At 42.5% G+C, this 19,352-nt stretch overlaps 1 protein-coding gene and 1 pseudogene across 1 annotated transcript in view; one reads left to right on the forward strand and one right to left on the reverse strand.

The window, feature by feature from the left end:
* Positions 1-2,289: 2,289 nt before the first annotated feature.
* The window catches only part of TIAM2 (TIAM Rac1 associated GEF 2), a 189,600-nt gene continuing 172,537 nt past the window's right edge, over positions 2,290-19,352 (forward strand). Inside the window, exon 1 of the mRNA XM_042940125.1 lies at positions 2,290-2,381. The gene's annotated coding sequence lies outside the window, so the exon portion shown is untranslated. The remainder of the gene's footprint in view (positions 2,382-19,352) is intronic.
* Positions 5,925-7,587, reverse strand: LOC122220517 (annotated as a pseudogene).

A 19,352-nucleotide genomic window follows, 5' to 3' on the forward strand; every position in this document is an offset into this window, starting at 1 on the left:
ATCAATCAATCAGTCAATCCCAAGCAGGCTCCACGCCAGTAGCCTGGAGCCCAGTGCAGGGCTCGAACCCATGAACCGTGAGATCATGACCTGAGCCGAAACCCAAGACTGAAACGCCCAACTGACTGAGCCACCCGGGTGCCCCTAAAAAATGTATTTTCAATCCACATACACGAACGCTGTGAGCGCCTTCCCTCCCCTCCCCTCCTCTCACTGCTCCCCCCATTGTCAAAGAACAGAAGGGGAGGAAAAGGAACCTTCTGAAAAGTACTTAGATCTTTTGGTATTGAGTGGCTGGATGCAAGCCTCTTCTGGCGATTCTGAGACCTCAGAACCCTGAACGTTAATTGGTCTCTATACATTTCTTCGTAGTCCTGGCTCAGAAATGCAGTAGGCTTCTTTAACCATTCTGCCTTCTCAGAGGTGCCGTGTAACCCTGCTGGAGGCCTGATGATGACAGGTTGGTTTCTCTATGGAAACACAAAACAGCTTCCATCCAGACATTTTGCTTTGTCTTCTGAAAGTGCTGCATGGCTTTGGTTAGATACTGGATAAAAAAGGACTTCTAATGAGACGAATATTTAAGACCTGGGAAAGCTGTCACATCATGAAATGCTAACCAGTATTCCCCTTAGGGACAGATTCAGAATTGCACATGATAACAATCTTTGTTTACTCCTCAGCAAATACAAATGATCTTGGCATCATTTCTGACGTGCTTTCCCCAAGTTCTTCCCAAGGTTCCCATTAAGAATCATCCTTTTGCAATGGGAATTCAGAGTTCCTCACTCCCCGCCCCCACCCCCACCCCCCGTCACCGTGGGGGTAGCATGTTTTCATGGTAAGCAATTACTTTTCTTTGCAAAACTCTCGTCGCGTTCTGAAGGGAATAGACCATTGCAGAACACTCAGTGGGGATTGGCAATGTTTTTGTAACAAAGAGGCTGCACGCTAGAGGTGGACGTAGTCAAGCAGGGCCTGGCAGACTCAGAGGGGCTGACTCATCCGTGACTCACATGACAGCCTGTGTGGCCCTGGTGCCAGCCTCTGTAAGTAGAGAGGCGGTGTCTCGGCTCTCCCGTGAGAACTTCAAAGTTGAAATAATCTGACTCTGATTTTGGCTTCGTCCAAATGTGGGCTCACCCTTTGTTAGGGACGTGGTGAGAAGCTATAGAAGCTCACACACACTCCTTGGCTTTGGCAGCCTGTGTGATTTAGGAGAGACTGGAGCCCCTGGTTTCGCACACTGTGAAACCGTACGACAGAGCAGTGGGCTGGGAAGAGAGAAACTTGATGAAACACCAGTTGTTACCGTGCTGATCTTTCCTCTACTTACTGGGAATGCCACGTTTATCATATTCTAAATTTCCGTGTAACTTGTATCTCTTTCTGGACTGATGGTTTGCTACTAAACAGAAATATTCAAAATTACCATAACTTTACAGGATATTTTGCATTGGAGGGGGCAGATACTCCCTTGTTGATGTATATGTATATTTTTCTCAGAATACTTTCTCTTGGCTACTCTACAAAGTTATTCTTCTAGATCCACTTTATTTATTTATTTATTTAATGTTTGTTTATTTTTGACAGAGAGACAGAGCATGAGCGGGGGAGGGGCAGAGAGAGAGGGAGACACAGAATCTGAAACAGGCTCCGGGCTCTGAGCTGTCAGCACAGAGCCCGACGCGGGGCTCGAACTCACAGACTGCGAGATCATGACCTGAGCTGAAGTCAGACGCTCAACTGACTGAGCCACCCAGGTGCCCCTAGATCCACTTTAGAAGCAGCCTATCACATTGTTCTAAAAATCAATTTGGGATTGCAGTGAATGTGTGCTAATTTAAGGAGAACTGACCTGTTGATTTGAATTTTCCTATCAAGGAACATAGAATATTTCAGTGGTTTTTTTTTTTTTTTTTTAGGTCTTTTTATGCCTTTCAGTAAAAGTTTTATAGTTTTTAAATATAAATATACATTGTTACTCTCTTCCTAGGTTTTTTTTTTTTTTAGTAATTTTTGCAGGTGATAAAGGATTTTTCACTCAGTTTTTAAGTGGTTATCACTAATGTGTAGAAGCCTACTCACTTTGTATATTCATTATATGGTCCCCTTACTGAACTTGCTTAATAATTCCAGCAGATTTTCAGTTGACTGTCTTTGATTTTCTAAGTTGATATTCTGTCCATTAAAGGAGGAACAATATTCATTCCTCATTTCTTGTTTTTGTTTGTTTGTTTTTTATTTTTGACAGAGACAGAACAGGGGAGGGGCAGAGAGTGAGGGAGACAGGAATTGAAGCAGGCTCTGTGCTGACGACTGACTCAGCCACCCAAGCGGCCCCCTCATTTCTTGATTATTGCATTAGGATTCCTGAAATGGTAAGCTTTCCAGCTTTTTCTGTGTACTCAGAAACTTTGTGAAATAGGGATTTGCTGTTCTTTGTAAGTTTCGTAGTTTGTCACCCATAGAAACAGGTAGGCTTGAAATGGTTTCCATATTACTTTCTGATAACTTTCCTTTTATTTTCTTTTTATTATTTTTTAAACTTTTTTTAATGTTTATTTATTTTGAGAGAGAGAGAGAGAGAGAGAGAGAGAGAGAGAGACAGACAGGTTGTAAGTGGGGGAGGGACAGAGAGAGGGAGACCCAGAATCCGAAGCAGGCTCCAGGCTCCTAGCTGTCAGCACAGAGCCCGGTGCGGGGCTTGGACTCACAAACTGCGAGATCATGACCTGAGCCGAAGTTGGATGCTTAACTGACGGAGCCACCCAGGCACCCCCTTTTTATTTTATTTTAGAGAATGTGAGCGAGGAGGAGAGGGGGGGGGGGGGAGGGGGGGAAGGAGGGCGGGAGAGAGAGAGAGCGATCGAGAACCTTAAGCAGTCTTCCCACCCCTTGTGGAGCCTGACACAGGGCTTGATCCCATGACCTTGGGATCATGACCTGAGCAGAAACCAAGAGTTGGATGTTCAACAGACTGAGCCACCCAGGCGCCCCACTTTATGATAACTTTCTGAAAGCGTGACAGGCTGGCAGCTGGAGGGATGATCAAACATGGGAGGTGAGGTAGGGAGATTGGCTGGAATCCCCAAGGAAAGAGGATGAGCCCCTGGTACAAGACCACCCTTGAATATCCTTGTTTCTTGTAAAAAGGAAAACACTTCATTCCTCAGATATCTCATAGCCAAGTTGTGATGAATCTTAGGGCCTTTTTCCTGGAGAACAAGGGAAGTGGCTTAGGGTGTCAGCGTTAAAATCGAACTTCCTTCTTGTGGTAAACTTGGTTTTGGAAGTCTTGTGATGGCCACTTACATTTTGTTACTGTGACCTGGGGGGATTAAGGTTGAGAAGCAGCACCAGCTGAGGATCCGACCACGGCTGGCTGCGAGAAGGAGTTAGCTGCCGATCTCTGCTTTTATTCCGCTTCCAGATCGCAAGCCTCCTGGTCCTGTCCACCCCACTGCTGAGGGGCTGTCTGCTCAGGCGTTTGGTCCCACTGCGGGGGAGTGCTCACCACCCCTTGTGTGCTTGTGGAAGACTGTCTTTGCTAATTTCCCTCACTTCTGTGCAGTAAATCTTGGAAGAAAGCTATTTTCCTATAAGGGGGGACATTAGATTTCGGATTCTGTTGTTCGCCGTTAATAACTTTTGGTAAGTGCCCTGCCCTGAGCTTATGGCTCGACAAGGAAGCATCTGTGGTTCCAGATAATGAGATTAAACCTCTCATTTTAGGGAGCTGACTGTGTTTAGATTAAGATCTTTACTGTCTCTTGCTAGAACACCTGAGGAATAACAGGTAAGAAAGTTTCTCGCATGGTAATGACGCCTTAGTAGCCATAAAATTTTAAATTTGAGAATGCGTTCATGGTTTTGGTAAAATGAGCTCCCATGAGGGTCTTTGTCCTCCCTGACCATTATTATGTTTTTTATTACATGTGGATGAGAATTTTCATGAAATGCCACCCACTTGGTATTCACAGGCTACCTTCTAACATATTTAACTCTTTGACCAGTGTGCCGAAAATCCTGTCATTTTGTTTTTGTAAGGCTAAATATATATATGCATCTGTATGTGTTAGGTATCAGAGTTAGTCTAGTCAAATCCAAGTGAGCCTTTGTAAGTGATTGAGTCACTATTGCTGATATTTTTTTAAGTAGGCTCTATGCCCAATGTGGGGCTTGAACTCATGACCCCAGGATCAAGCGTTGCATGGTTTACCGACTGAGCCAGCCAGGCGCCCCTGTTGCTGATACCGTAAATAATTTTTTCCTATTTTATTTATAGTTTGTCCCCAGCTTTTTTTTTTTAAATTTTTTAAAATCTTTATTTATTTTTGAGAGAGAGCACAAGCAGGGGAGGAACAAGAGAGAGGGAGACGCAGAGTCCGAAGCAGGCTCCAGCCTCCCAGCTGTCAGCACAGAGCCCAATGGCGGGCCTCGAACTCACGAACCGTGAGATCATGAGCTGAAGTCAGACACTTAACTGACTGAGCCACCCAGGTGCCCCAGTTTTGTTTTGTTTTTTTTTTTTTTTTTCATAAAGATTATTTTAAGTAATCTCTGCAGCCAATGTGGAGCTTGAATTTATAATCCTGAGATCACTGACTGAGCCAGCCAGGCAGCCCTCCAGGTTTTTTTGTTTTTTTTTTCCTCTTTTTTTAGTTTTCTCAGATTATAAGAAAAGGCGGTTCATCTGGGTATTGTGACTTTCATGTAAAACTGAACAGACTGCCAATCCTGTATTCAAATAAAAGGAACTAAATGTATCAGATTTCTGGGTCATTGACTTAATGATTAAAACATAATATTACTGGGGCTCCTGGGTGGCTCAGTCGGTTAAACGTCCGACTCCTGGTTTTGGCTCAGATGACGTCTCACGGTTTCGTGGGTTCAAGCCCTGCATTGGGCTGTGCTGATAGCACAGAGCCTGCTTGGGATTCTCTCTCTCCCTCTCTCTCTCTCTCTGTCCCTCCCCCACTTGCACTGTCTGTCTCAAAAATAAACTTAAAAAAATAAAAAAAAACAAACCCTCCATAGCATTACTCATTTCAATGATCTTACTTTTCTCACTTACGGGTAGAATCGAGAATAAAGAAAACTCCTAGGACTGAATATCATGTTGTATCTTGAATTTGAGGGATCTATGAAAAGTTGCTTAAATTCATATTTGGAAGGTGTCTAGAGTGAACCCAGGGGCAATTAATTGAGGTAAAAAATTCACTGTTCCCATAAATACCAGAGGAGATAGACGAGCCTCTCAAAATACCAAATATACTTCATAGCATATAGAAAAGAAAATGCTTAATTTTGCACATTTGTTGGAAAGTTGGCACCAGTGCGAGAAGGGAAATTGTTTAGGTTGAAGAGGATAAGCCATTTTGCCAGAATGGTTTCTTTACTGTTTCTGTGTGTTTTCTTCTTGTACACGCACATGTCTTCAGCCTGTGTGAACCTGTTGTTCTGTGAACAACAATTACAGCTTAGAAAGATGAATGCTGACCCTTTCCCTACCACCCACTCACCATGCGGTGCATGGAGTGGACCACTCAGCGGGTTTACATTTGAAAAATACAGATGCTGCTAGGAATCTGTGTCCTGTGTGGTATTAATCATTAAATCCCTGTCCACACAGAGACAAAATTAAATAGAGAATTGAGGCATCTCCAAAATAATTCAGGGAGAATTCTCTGAGGGCAATTAGGGTTTGTTTTCTTCATCCTGTACTTTTGTACTCTGTGCCTCTTGAGGATGCAGGCGACTTTTTTTTTTTTTTTTTTGTACAGTGTACTTTATTGATGGTACATGACAAGGTAGGGCTCCCCAAACCCCTCTCCTTCAAGGGGTTTGGGATGGGAACTGTGTGAAGATTGGGAGATTCTCAGTGTGTTGGGGGAAGGGGGACAAGACTCCTCAGTAGCTGAGGGCCTCTCTCTCCCTCTTGCCGTCGCTGGGACTAGTGGTCCAGGGGGCTCTTAGAGGCAGTGTGGACCATAAGGAAATTACATCAGGAAATGAACTTGATAAAGTGGTCATTGAGGGCAATGCCAGCCCCAGCATTGAAGGTGGAAGAGTGGGTGTCACCGTTAAAGTTGCAGGAGACAACGTGGTCCTCAGTGTAGCCCAGGATGTCCTTAAGGGGGCCCTCCTATGCCTGCTTCACCACCTTCTTAATGCCATCATATTTCGCACCTTTGTCTAGGCAGTAGGTCAGATCCATGTCTGACCTTTTGGGGGTGGGGACATGGAAGGCCATGCCAGTGAGCTTCCCATTCGGCTTGGGGGTGACCTTGCCTATAGCCTTGTCACTGCCAGTAGGAGCAGGGATGATGTTCTGGGCAGCTCCTCGGCCATCATGTCACAGCTTCCCAGAGGGGCCGTCCACGGTCTTCTGGGTGGCAGTTGATGGTGTGGACTGTAGCTGTGAGTCCATCCATGATGCCAAGGTTGTCATAGGTGACCTTGGCCAGAGGGGCCAAGCAATTGGTGGTACAGGAGGGATTACCGACAATGTTGAGGAAGTTACCATAGTTCTCATGGTTCACACCCATCACAAACATTGGGCATTAGCAGAAGGGGCGGAGATGATGATCCTCTTGACCCTACTCTTCAAGTGAGCCCTAGCCTTCTCCCTGGTGGCAAAGACCTCCATGGACTCCACAACACAGCACTGGCATCACCCCTTTTGATGTTGGTGGGATCTTGTTCCTGGGAGATGAAGATGGGCTTTCCATTGATGACAAGTTTCCCCATTCTCAGCCTTGACTATACCATTGAATTTTCTGTGGATGGAATCATATTGGAACATGTAGACCCTATAACAGAGGTCAGTGAAGGGGTCTCTGACAGTTACAGTATCTACTTTGCCAGAGTTAAAAGCAGCCCTGGTGACCAGATGCCAAATATGGCCAAATCCATTTGCTCCGACCTTCACCATCATGTCTTGGGGACATGGCTGGCACTGCCCCAGAAGATGCAGCTGTCTGTCAAATGGGGAGGAGTAGAGACCCAGGAGACTTGTTTTTTGTTTTTTTTTAACATTTTTGCTGTATATAGACTAAAATAATTTTGGCCTAATATTTTCTGTCTATATACAGACAACAACTATGTGTTAACTTATTATAGTTTGAGATTCCAGGACCATAGCTCATTTGCGTTTTCTATCTTTGTTGGCCATGATGGTGCCTTCCATATGTGACTGCTATGTTGTACATTAAACATGTCCGGTCAAACTGGTTTTGATTTTCCTTGTTCTCAGGTCTTATGGTTTTCTTTCTGGATGTTGGAAATAGATTAATACAGCTGGGTCCCATTTTGTGTACTTGCATATTTATTGCCATAATGATGGCCTTGGAACCTCTGCATCCTTGCCTCAGCCCTTTTGGAAGGTAGCCCTGAGAGACCAAGTTTTGTGTTGTTACCACTGGGCCACTTCTGTGGTCTTTTAGGAGCCATGGCTAAGCTTTATACTCTTGATTCCTGGAGGGCAGCTGGCTTCTTTCTCCCAGGCAGCAATGAAAAAGATTAAATTTAATCTTATGCTTTTGAACAATATTATTTATGGTCTATAATATCTTTGGTTTAAAAATATCTATTTTATGATATTCCCTAATCTTGTAATTGGTATAGCCCTTTGGTTCTGAAATCCAGAGTAGAAACAAAGCAAGTGTTTTATGTTTAAAAATAACAAAGAAGTTTTAGAAAGACTTAGCTTCTTATTTAATTTTTTTTTAACGTTTATTTATTTTTGAGAGAGAGAGACCAAGTGCAAGCAGGGGAGGGGCAGAGAGAGACACATAATCCGAAGCAGGCTCCAGGCTCTGAGCTGTCAGCACAGAGACTGATGCAGGGCTCGAAGCCACGAACCACGAGATCATGACCTGAGCCGAAGTTGGATGCTCAATTGACTGAGCCACCCAGGCAACCCGACTTAGTTTCTTATTTAAAAGAGAAATATGCCAGATATGAATTACACTCAGAACAAGAAATTTTGCCCAAGAGATAGTTCTCATGTGCATCTTTCTTAGAGCAGCTCTGTTTCCTTGAACACTCTTGTCTCTTTTCCTTGAAGCATCTGCTGCCATTGGCTTCTAGCCTAGCCCCTTTCTCTTGGCTTTCTTCTTTCTTTGCTCATCATTCGTTTCCTGTTGCCCTTTAGATTCTCTTCCCACTGTCAGGAGATGATGTTCTCTTTAGGGGACCATCCTGGGTCTTCTTTATCCTCTTAAGATAATGCTGTGTTTGCCCCTGCCTTCAACTACCATTCATACATGCCCATTTCTGCCCAGTTAATACACCTCTAGTTGGAACCTCTTTTGTGAGTCCAGAGTTGTTAGCTTCCAATTGGACATTTTCATTTGGATGTTTGCTGTATTCTTGCAACAGAGTGAATCAAAAAAAAATGAAAGAAGCTTTTACCAGTAGCTTCTTCATGGAGTTTTGGCTCAAAGCATATGACAGTCTGTGAGTCCCATGTTTGAATCCTGGCTAGGTTAGTTAACTGATTTTTCCTGCCTTATTGCATTGGCTAGTACCTCCAGACAATGTTCATTTGCTCCTGGTCTTAGGTAGGAAATATTCGGTCTTCACCATTTTAAATATAATGTTAGTTGTAAATGTTTTTATAGATACTCTTTTATATGAAGATTTTAAGTTTAGAACAAAGTTTAGAACATTTTTACTGGCTAATTGTAAATGTTTTTATTTATTTTATTTTTAGTAATTTTTAATGTTTATTTTTGAGAGAGAGAGAGAGAGAGAGAGAGAGAGAGAGAGAGAGGGCACGAACAGGGGAGGAGCATAGAGAGATGGAGACAGAGGATCCAAGGAGGCTCCTCACTGTTAGGACAGAACCTGATGTAGGGCTCAAACTCACGAAGCCTGAGATCTTGAACTGAGCTGAAGTTGGGTGCTTAACTGACTGAGCCACCCAGGTGCCCCTAATTATAAATATTTTTAATGTTTAGAGGATCCTTACTGAAAATAAGCAAAATAAAAGTCCATCTTAAATATTTTTTAAAAATTGTGTCTTATTTACTTATTTATTAAAAATGTTATTTTGAGAGAAAGAGAGAGAATGCACATGATGAGACTAGCAGAGAGAGAGAGGGAGAGAGAGAGAGAATCTCAAGCAGGTTCTGTGCTCAGCATGGAGCCGGACATAGGGCTTGATTTCACAACTGTGAGATCATGACGTGGGCCGAAATCAAGAATTGGGCACTTAACTGACTGAGCCACCCAGGTGCCCCTATTTACTTATTTTTTAAAGTAATGTGTACACCCAACATGGGCCTCAAACTCATGACCCTGAGATCAAGAGTTAGATGTTCTACCAGCTAAGCCAGCAGGGTGCCTCTACGTTAAGTAAATTTAGGGAAATATAAAATTTTAATTCAGTGAAACTTGAAGGGGTCAAAGAAACTTTCATAGCTGAAGAGAAAAAGGTAGAGGTCTGGTTTGGAGGAAATGAGCCTATTGTTTAATCATGGTAGGTACTAATTTCTCATTTGCTGGATGGGTATGTAAATGGTAATTTAATTTTCTAACTTTTTATTTTTGGCATTAAACCTTATTTTCCTGTGTTTAAATCAGACTCAGAATAATTTTGGAGTTTTGCAGATACCCTGTTATTTGTGTGTGTGTGTGTGTGTGTGTGTGTGTGTGTGTAGGAGAGAGAGAGAGGGAGAGAAAGAGACATAGAGAAAGAGATGACCATCATCACTGGAACTGTAAGGTCTGAGCGATTTGGAATTGTATTTAGCCTCTTTTTTCCACCATTAAGAAAACTAAACCTGGTTTAGTCCCAAAGGAGGCCTCTAGAAAAGTCTGGAATTTCTTATTCTTATCAGAATCATATGTTAAAATACTATGAGTCTTTTGAATACAAAAGACCATCAGTGGACTGTGATTATGGGACAGAGTCATACACACAGTCCTTGCTTAACTGAAGTAAAAGCCTCCTGGAAGGTTATGATGGTATATGTATATACATATATACATATATACATATATATACACACACACACATATATACATATATATACACACACACATATATAAGATATATATATAATGTATAATACTAATATATAATATATGTTAATATAACATTTATATATAATATATATTTTTTCCTTCTTAGGCAAGACTCTATATTATATATATTATATATAATATATAGTTAGTATATAATATATATATTATAGTACACCCAATGTGGGGCTCCAACTCCTGACCCTGAGATTAAGAATTGCACGCTGTAGCCAGTCAGGCATCCCAGTATGAAAAGTTCTAGAATTTTTAGAATTAAACATCTTAAAATTTAGAAATTTTACTTTTCCTAGGATTTGGAACTTCCATTCGATGCTTCACGAACAATAGTTGACCCATCTTTTGGTAAATCTGGGCAGGTTGAAGAAAGAGTAACTGTGTATACAATGTGTATCATTTAGGTCTTTTTGGTGGAAAGTTCAAGGAGACGATTGATTAGAATTTTAAAGATGCCCTAGCACATAGTAGGCACTCAGCAAATATTTGTTGGCCAATGTTGAATGAAAAAGAGAGGTGGGGGAGGGGGAGATATGTTGAAATATGTTATTTACTCTTCTTTTTTTCCATGAGAAGTGAGTTGATCTCAATGTCCCTATTAGCTCTAAAATTCTTAGAGGTCAGAAATCTAAAATTAGTAGTTGTTAAGTTCAGGGCTTTATTCTGAGAGATTTGCCTTCTTCCTTAGGCAAGCCTCTCTCTCTAGAACTCTCTCAGTTCCTCTTCACCTAATTGTTACTTCACAGTTTTTCTGTTGTTTGGAACTTTCTTCCAAGCTTCATGATAATCCAGGGTAGCATACTGGAAGGAGTTAGACCCGATTCAAATCTTTTCTCCGTGAATTATTTATGCATGTATGCCCTTTAATAAATTTAATGAGCCTCCACTTTCTCTTCTGTAAAATAGGGGCAGTAAAATACTCCCCTAAAATTTAGTTGTGTGCCTTAAATGAATGAATTGCTTGTCACCATACCTGGCATATGTTAGGTCCGAAGTAAACTAGAAATTACCATTTTTTCCCCCTTAGTCTGATAGTTCTGCAGTTATCTCTCCAATGATTAAGACTTTAAAATCTCTATTGTCCTGAAAAAAAAAAAAATCACAGCTCACTCCTATTACCCACAGCTACATGATTTTTCCCCTGATACTGTTGGTCAGCGTGAATAATTTTCACTGTGTTCCTCAGAGTTTCTGGCTGAGTCCTTACTGTTTTCTGTATCCATTGCTGTTCTGAATCCTTATCTGAAGCTATGGCTGGCTGGATCTTTGTTCTCTATCCTGTTTTTGTACTATCTAGCCGACCATATGGAATTCTTTTTTTCTCCATTTTCACCGTTAAGAAGTAAAGAGGCTGTCTTTTTCTCCTGTCATAGGAGAAAGTAGAGCTTGATTTGAAGAATTTTCTCCTTTGAGATTTGCTAAGTATTAAAAAAAAAAATCTTTTTACAGAAGTATAAAGAGCACAAGTCATGCTGGGAGCTTGGTGAATTTTCCCAATGGAAACATACCCGTGTAGTAAGGATCATCGTAAATTTAAGGGAAGTCTCTAACTGCTCCAAGGTTGATTAAGCCTTCTTACCCTCGTCATCCTGCAGATTACCCACCTGTTGTGAGAGGCATTTCAGCTCCCTCGTGCCCTCTGACCCACCATCTGCCAGCTGGTTTTGTGTGGATTGGGTTTTGCTGGCCCTGCCCTCCCTCTCTTTTTCCTGCGATGGGAAGTGGGGGGTTAAAGAGACTGACACTTTGTTCTTGGTGCCACATGCATTCGAGGAGACGGCTTAGAGAGAAGGCCGTGTTTCCACTTCCCCTTAACTGGTCTCCCTTTGTGGCCAGCAGAGGTGGGCTGCAAAATGCAGAGAAATTGCTGAGTGAACACTACGTGTTTCCTTTGCTTTTTTCTGTCTGTTCAACAAAGCATTGAAGATGTTGAGTAAGACGATGCTGACTTAAGAAGCGAGTGTGAAAAAACCACTATGTTTATGATTAAAAAACTAAACGTGGGAGATGCCTGGATGGCTTAGTCGGTTAAGTGTCCGGCTCTTGGTTTGGGCTCAGGTCATGATCTCACCATTCGTGAGATCAAGCCCGTGTTAGTCTCTGTGCTGTGTGGAGCCTGCTTGGGATTCTCTCTCCCTCTCGCTCTGCCCTGCCTTGCCTCTGCTCATGCTGTCTCTCTCTCTGTCTCTCTCTCAAAATATATAAACAAAACCTTTTTTTTTTTTTCTTTTGAGAGAGAGAGTGACAGAGAGCTCGAGCAGGGAGGGGCAGAGAGAGAGGAAGAGAGAGAGAATCTCGAGCAGGCTCCATGCTGAGTGCAGAGCCCGATGAGGGGCTTGATCCCACGACCCTGTGATCATGACCTGAGCTGAAATCACGAGTCAGATGCTCAACTGGCTGAGCCACCCAGGTACCCCGAAAAAAATTAAAGTTAGACTTTAAAAAAAATTTTTTTTAAATGTTTATTTATTTTTGAGAGAGACAGAGACAGAATGCGAGTGGGTTGGGACAGAGAGAGAGGGAGACACAGAATCTGAAACAAGCTCCAGGCTATGAGCTGTCAGCACAGAGCCTGACGCGGGGCTCGAACTCACGAGCTGCGAGATCATGACCTGAGCTGAAGTCGGACGCTCAACCGACTGAGCCACCCAGGCACCCCTAAGTTAGACTTTTTAAAATGAGGAGCAAGTGAGGGTGTTATGAATAGTGGGTGAAAAGTTACATGGCCTATAGAGCAGAGGTTAGAAGGAGATGGACTTAAGTTGAGGCAGAGGGTTTTAGGCTACATTGTGACTTCCTGTCGGAGAGGGCTCCGGAATACTGCAGGGTATGGGTTGCTGAGATTTTTTTATCCATCTCCTGGACAGATGGGGTAGTGCTTATGGTAGCTGTAGTCAGAGTTTGGAGTTGACCTTCCTTCAATTATAATTCTTTTGCTATTAAGTAGGTTCCTGAATATGATGAAAGATACCAGGACTTTCCACTGCCATTCATTCAATGGGAAGACATGGGTTATATAGACATTCTGGTATAAATTAGAGATCTTTCAGAAGTGCTCTGCTAAATTTTTTCAGACCAAAGGCATGAGTTGACATCCCAGCTCTACTACTTAGTGGTTGTGGGACCACAAATTGAGGATTGTTTCGAAGATGCGGGAGGTCATGTGTGTGAAGGGCTTTGTAAATTGGGTGTGATGTCCTGTACCAGAGTGAGCGGTCACACTTCCGGTGGAATTTCTACCTGTGTATCAAGCTCACATCTGCTCTGCCTTCTCCTGCTTCCAGACCTCCTCGTCTCTCTGTGACTTTGGGCAGTTGGGCAGAATTCCCTTGTTTGTGTTTTGCTTGTTCTGGTTTTCAGTGCTGTCTCTCTCGATGAGTGATGCTGGTTGAGACGTTGGGGGAACTCTGGGAGTGGGGAGGTTTTACATTATTTGAGAGTTAGGAAGCTTTCTGAGAAACTAGATTTAGAGAGGGATGGTAGAGGTAAAAGACGAAAGTGGGGAAACAGAGTCAGGCCAGGTGTGGCGGGGTGCGGGGCAGGGCAGGGGTTTGGGCTGACCGCCATGGTGCTCCTGCACCAAACAGCACCCTGACCCCCGTAGGAAGGGGGAGAAAGGCCACCAGCCTCTCGCCGTCTGCATGGCCAGAGCCCTGCCTCAGGACAGGACATCAGCACGCTCCTCTCTGCCATGAGGGTACTGGCTCCGGGAGTGGATGGCCAGTTCCAACTCCAACTCCCATGACCTCCATTCCTCTTCCCCCTGTGAACTGGGTGTGGGTGGGGCCATGGGCCTGAGATCCTACCTTGGTTGCCATTTTCAGGAGATCTGGGCGGGATCTGTTGTGGGGATCTTTGCTGGGATGCCTGAACACATTGCTTCCATCTTGGTAGATTATCAGATATTTTTTCAATAATATCATCTCTTTGATAATTATCTCATTGATATTATCTCCTTTTGTGTCTTAAAATTTGCCCTTTAATAGAATCCTGTTTTGTTGTTGTTGCTGGCTTTAACAACATAAGTTTACTTGCTCTCAGTTCTGGAGGCTGGAAATCCAAGATCAAGATGCCAGAAGGTTTGGTTTCACGTGAGGCCTCTCTGCTTGACTTGAGGACGGTCACCTCCTTGCTGCCTCTTCCCACAGTCCTCTTCCATACAGGCACAGCCCTGGTGTCTCTGCGTGTATCCCAATCTCTTCTTTCTTCCTCTTGTTTTTTTAAAATTTGAATCCAATTTTATTACGTTCAGTTCAGTTTTTTACAACATTCATAACAACATAAATTCAGTTCCACGTATTAAAGAATATTTTAGTCTAAAATGGAAACTTAGAAACTGGAAGAAGTGTAAGCATTGTATCTTCATCAGTGTTAAGATAATTTTTAAAAGGGTAACTATATTAGTTACATGTTGTTGGGTAACAAATTACCCCAGCACTTGGAGGCTTAAAGCTTTAACAGTTACTCTCCCACACCTTCTGTAGGTCGGGAATCTGGGCCCAGCATAGACTGTGGCCCAGTGCCACAGGCTGCTGTCACTCTTGGAGTTCCCTAGGGGAGGATCTGCCTGGAAGCCCTGATAATTTCTGAATTGTTAGAGTTTCTGATAATTTCAGAATTGTCTGTGAAGTCCTCTCTCTCTCTTGAAGAAATTGAAATGGTCTATTCTATTGAAATGGTCTATCCTGTTAATCTCCTTAATGTGGGTCACTTGGCCACCCTCTCTCAGTGTTCTCATTGTTTGCAATATGGATAGGCTGAGAATTTTCCAATTCTTCAAGCTCTGGTTCTTTTTTTGCTCAAAATTCCACATTTAAGTCCTTTTTTTCCCCCTCCTCAAATTTTACTAGAAGCAATCAGGATGATCCAACCTGTATCTTCAACATTTTGTTAGAAGTTATTCAGCATATTCCAATTTCATCACTTCCAAGAAAACCTTCCAGAAAACATGGGAACACCAATGCAAGGCACCCAAATGGTTTGACTCTCCATAGCAAGGGTTGCCTTTCCCCTGGTTTTCAATAACCTTGTTTCCATCTGAGACCTCATCAGAATGACTCTGACCATCCATATCTCTACACTCTGTTCATGGTTACTGAAGTATTCTCTAAGAAAACGGAAGCTTTCTGTCGTGTTCCTTTCAGATTGGTTGTAACAAAATGCCATAGACTAAGTAGCTGATAAACCACAGAAATGTATTTCTCATAGTTCTGGAGGCTGGACATCCAAGATTAGGATGCCAGCAGTAGTCGGGGGAGGGCCCTTTTCCATGTGGCTAAGTTCTTGTATCTTCGCTTGGTAGGAGGGCTTAGCAAGCTCTCTGTGCTGTCTTCTATAAGGGCCCTAATCTAATGCATATGGGCTCCATTCTTGTGACCTAATCACCTTGCAAAAATCCCACTTACCACTACCATCACTTGGCAGACTAGGGCTTCATGGTATGAATTTCTGGGGAGACACAAACATTTGGACCACACCACTTTCTATATAGTTCTTTTCTGAGTCCTCACCAGAATCATCCTTAATGGTCGTGTGGGATCTTTCTTGCATGCACCTTTAAACTCTTGCAGCCTCTACCTGTTACCCACTTCCAAAACCACTTCCATATGGTTAGGTGTTTGTGACAGCAGCCTCCCCGCTTCTCAGTCCCAATTTGTGGCTTAGTCTGTTCAGGCTGTTATAACAAAAGTACTGTACATTTTTTTGTTACAATTGTTAAACTGTATAATTTATAATTTTGTTAAACTCTTTGTTTAAGCATGGCACAAACATTTCTCATAGTTCTGAAGGCTGAGAATTCCAAGATCAAAGCACCAGCAGGTTCCGGGAGAGCCTGTCCTGGATTATAGCAGTCTTCTCGCTGTGCTCTCCCCTGGCAGGAGGGAAAGAGGGCTCTGTGGGGCCTCTTTTATAAGAGTGCCAATCCCATCCACGAGGGTTCCACCTTTATAAACTCTTCACCTGCCCAAACATCAACTCCTAGCATCATCACATTAGGGGTTAAGATCGCACCGTACGAAGAGGGTGGGGCACTAACATTCAGTCCATAACAGATGGTCCTAAAAGGCCTTTGGGTTCTACTTTTTACCCTAAAGTGTTGCTGTTTGCTTAGCAGTCCTGTTCCTGGGCTTTGTGTTCATGTATTGGATGCACTAGGATAGTAGCATGTAGTGGCTGGGAACTGTCGCTCCCTAAATTCTACAGGGCTGGTTTGAATTCCATTTCCTCAGCTCCCTCTCTCTGTGATTTTCAGCAGAGTACTTTAGCTATATAAAACCCCAGGTTTTCTCATCCTTAAACAGTGTACTGGTTTGTGTCCGTAGTCTTACGGTGAGACTTAAATGGGACCATGTATGTAAAAAACATGGAGTACCACGCATGGAACCCAATGAAATCCCAGTGCTCGTTAGCTCTTGTTGCGATTAGAGAAACAAAGGCCTCTTCTTGAAGAATAAAATCAAACCCAGTTACTGTTTATAAGCAAGGTCAGTTCCTGCTTGCCCACTCCTGGATGTTTGCCCCTAACTTGCAGTATATCTACCGTAAGTGGATTCAGCAAGCTGGAACGGACTGGCAGTCACGGGGCATCCGTGACACTGAGCAAGAAATGATGTGCCCCTCGGCAAAAAACTAGAAAATGTAGAAATGGCCAATAAGCATGTAAGAAAATGGTCAGTATCACTAATCACATCAAACCACAGTGATGTGCCGCTTCACCCTTATCCGGATGGCTGGTCACCCCAAAACAAAAACCCATAAATTGTTGGCAAAGATGTGGAGAAATTGGAACCCTTCTGCACTGTTGGTTGGAATGTAAAATGAAGCAGTCGCTATGGAAAACGATATGGCGGTTTCTCAAAAAAATTAAGAATAGAATAACCATCTAATCCAATAATTCCACTTCTGGGTATTTACCCCAAAGAATTGAAAGCAGAGATTCAGACAAGTGTTTGTAGCATATTCAAAACAGCATTAATCACAGCGGCCAAAATGTGGAAGCCACCCAACTGTCCACAGACAGATGAGTGGACATTTGTATACCAAATGTGGTATATACAGACAGTGGAATATTACTCAGCCTTAAAAAGGAAATTCCGACACTCGCTGCAACGTGGAGGAAACTTGAAGACCCTACTCTAAGTGAAATAACCCATCACAGAACAGTGTATGATCTCTCTTACACCGCTTACATGAGGTGCTTACAGTAGTCAAATTCATAGAGACAGAAAGTAGAATGGTAATTGCTAGGATCTGGGAGGAGGAGGAATGGAGAGTTAGTGTTTAGCAGGCATGGAGTTTCAGTTTTGTGAGATGAAATTGTTCTGGGGACGGAAGGTGTTGATGGCTGCACAGTGGTGTGGACGTTCTTAATGTCACTGGACTGGGCACTTAATAATGGCTAAAATGGCAATGTATTTACATATATTTTACCGTAATTAAAAATATATACCGTTTTTTAAGAGAGCTGTTTCCCCCTGTACACGGTTTTTACCTTGGGGAATTAAATTAACATACACTGAGTTTTCAACTTAAGAGTCCTGTTTTGGTCAGTCCTTCAAAAAAGTTTTGATGGCCAGAATTGTTTCTATCCTCTTCAGCAATAATCAGGTGCCTCCCTCACCCCCCTTTTTTTCTGCTCTCCCCCCATCCTGAGTAGTAAGAAATTATTCGAAGTCTTGCCTGGGCCGTGTCTTGAAGACAAAATCCTGACGGCCGTGGTGGCATCTTGAGAATTCTGTTGCTTTCTTGGCCTCCCCTGACATTTTCAGAAGCTGTTGGATAATGAGGTAAAGGATATGAGAAGTGGCGTGTAGGGCCCGGGGAATCCAGATTTTATTGGACCTCAAGTGCATTGAATTTGGGGTTCTCTTAAAAAGAAAACCAAAACTTCTTTTCTATAACTTCTAATAGAGTGCATGTTGTGGACACATTTTGGGGGCCCTTCCCAGGGCCCTGAAGGATCCCTGAAGCTTAAGGTTTGTTAGTTTAATGTATCTTGTCTCTATTCCAAAAGGTGAGGTAGAATAAAGCAGGAACTGTGTATAGCAAACTACTTACTTCCTCTGAGTTTTATTCTCAGAAGCAAAAATATCTGGAAAAATGTGTTCCATTCAGAAGACTAACAAACAGCCGGGAAGCCCCTGAGGATAGAAGATGGTTTATGCAGTTTAAATTCACTCTAGTCCACGTTTAATTTAACCATTTTTCCAAACTGCAATTTGGCAATAATCCATACTGTAATTTAGTATTACTAAGTGACTTACGACCAAAACCAATTAATTTTGAATTTCTCGTCCAGAGTGTCGCCGTATAAAATTTTAGAGGCATTTTCTGAGAAATTGTATGAAATTTCCATGATAATTATGACCTTGAGGTATTCCTGTGTCAAAGATGATGCGGAATCTTCTCTTCTTTGTCTGGTAATTACTTTCTCATCCCCTCCCCCACCATTAGTCTTCATATCTGTTTCCTTACTTAGAAAAGTACTTCATCAATCAGAGATTAGAATAATCTCATTACGTTTGAGAATTCCTCAGTGTCACTCAGGCCTTTGATGGAGCTGTTAGGGAGCCTTTGTCACTGATTGCATCGCTTAGTGACCAGATGGACTCATTGGGAGCAACTTGCAGAATGTCAGACAGGAAGACATTTAATGAGGCGCGACACATGTAAAGTAAGCAATGGCGGGTTTCTGGTTTTCTTGTTGCTTTGTTTTGCCTCCAGTAATCACATAAATTCTTTTTCTTTTTTTTTTGTGCATGAAAAATGCAGCTTTCAGAAATAAAAATATCTGTTTATTCCATATCATGAAAATGGAGCAAAAAGCAAAGAATTAGACCACATGCTTTTTTGTACCAGAATTCATTATGAGGACAGAGCACGGTACTTGCAATGCCCCAATAGGGTCCGGGCAGCTGCTGTTCAGACTTTTCAACTCGGCCAAATCCTCTACTTTTAAGATGTAGATTTCAGGGTCCAGATTGTCTATTGTTCAGATGCCAACTGGGCACTGGGCTGTATCTGCCAAACTCATTTTCACTTCGTCGTGGGCAAAACTAGAATTTGGATCCTAAATTAAAGGTGAAAGACAAGGTCTCTAAACCAATTAAATGCTATTATCACTCAAGTAGGGATTTTGTATGGTTTCGGGCCACTTGAATAACAGAAAATGATTGACAAAAATTCAGTTTCTTTCTTTTTTTTCCCCAGAGGTTTTTGGGGAATCTTTCTAAAACTTGTTTATGTTTATGGTGAATTGAGGCCACCTCTGCTTATTTTAGACTCTGGAAAGATGAGATCAAAAG

The sequence above is a fragment of the Panthera leo genome, chromosome B2 (genome assembly GCF_018350215.1).
Source record: "Panthera leo isolate Ple1 chromosome B2, P.leo_Ple1_pat1.1, whole genome shotgun sequence".
NCBI lineage: Eukaryota > Metazoa > Chordata > Mammalia > Carnivora > Felidae > Panthera > Panthera leo.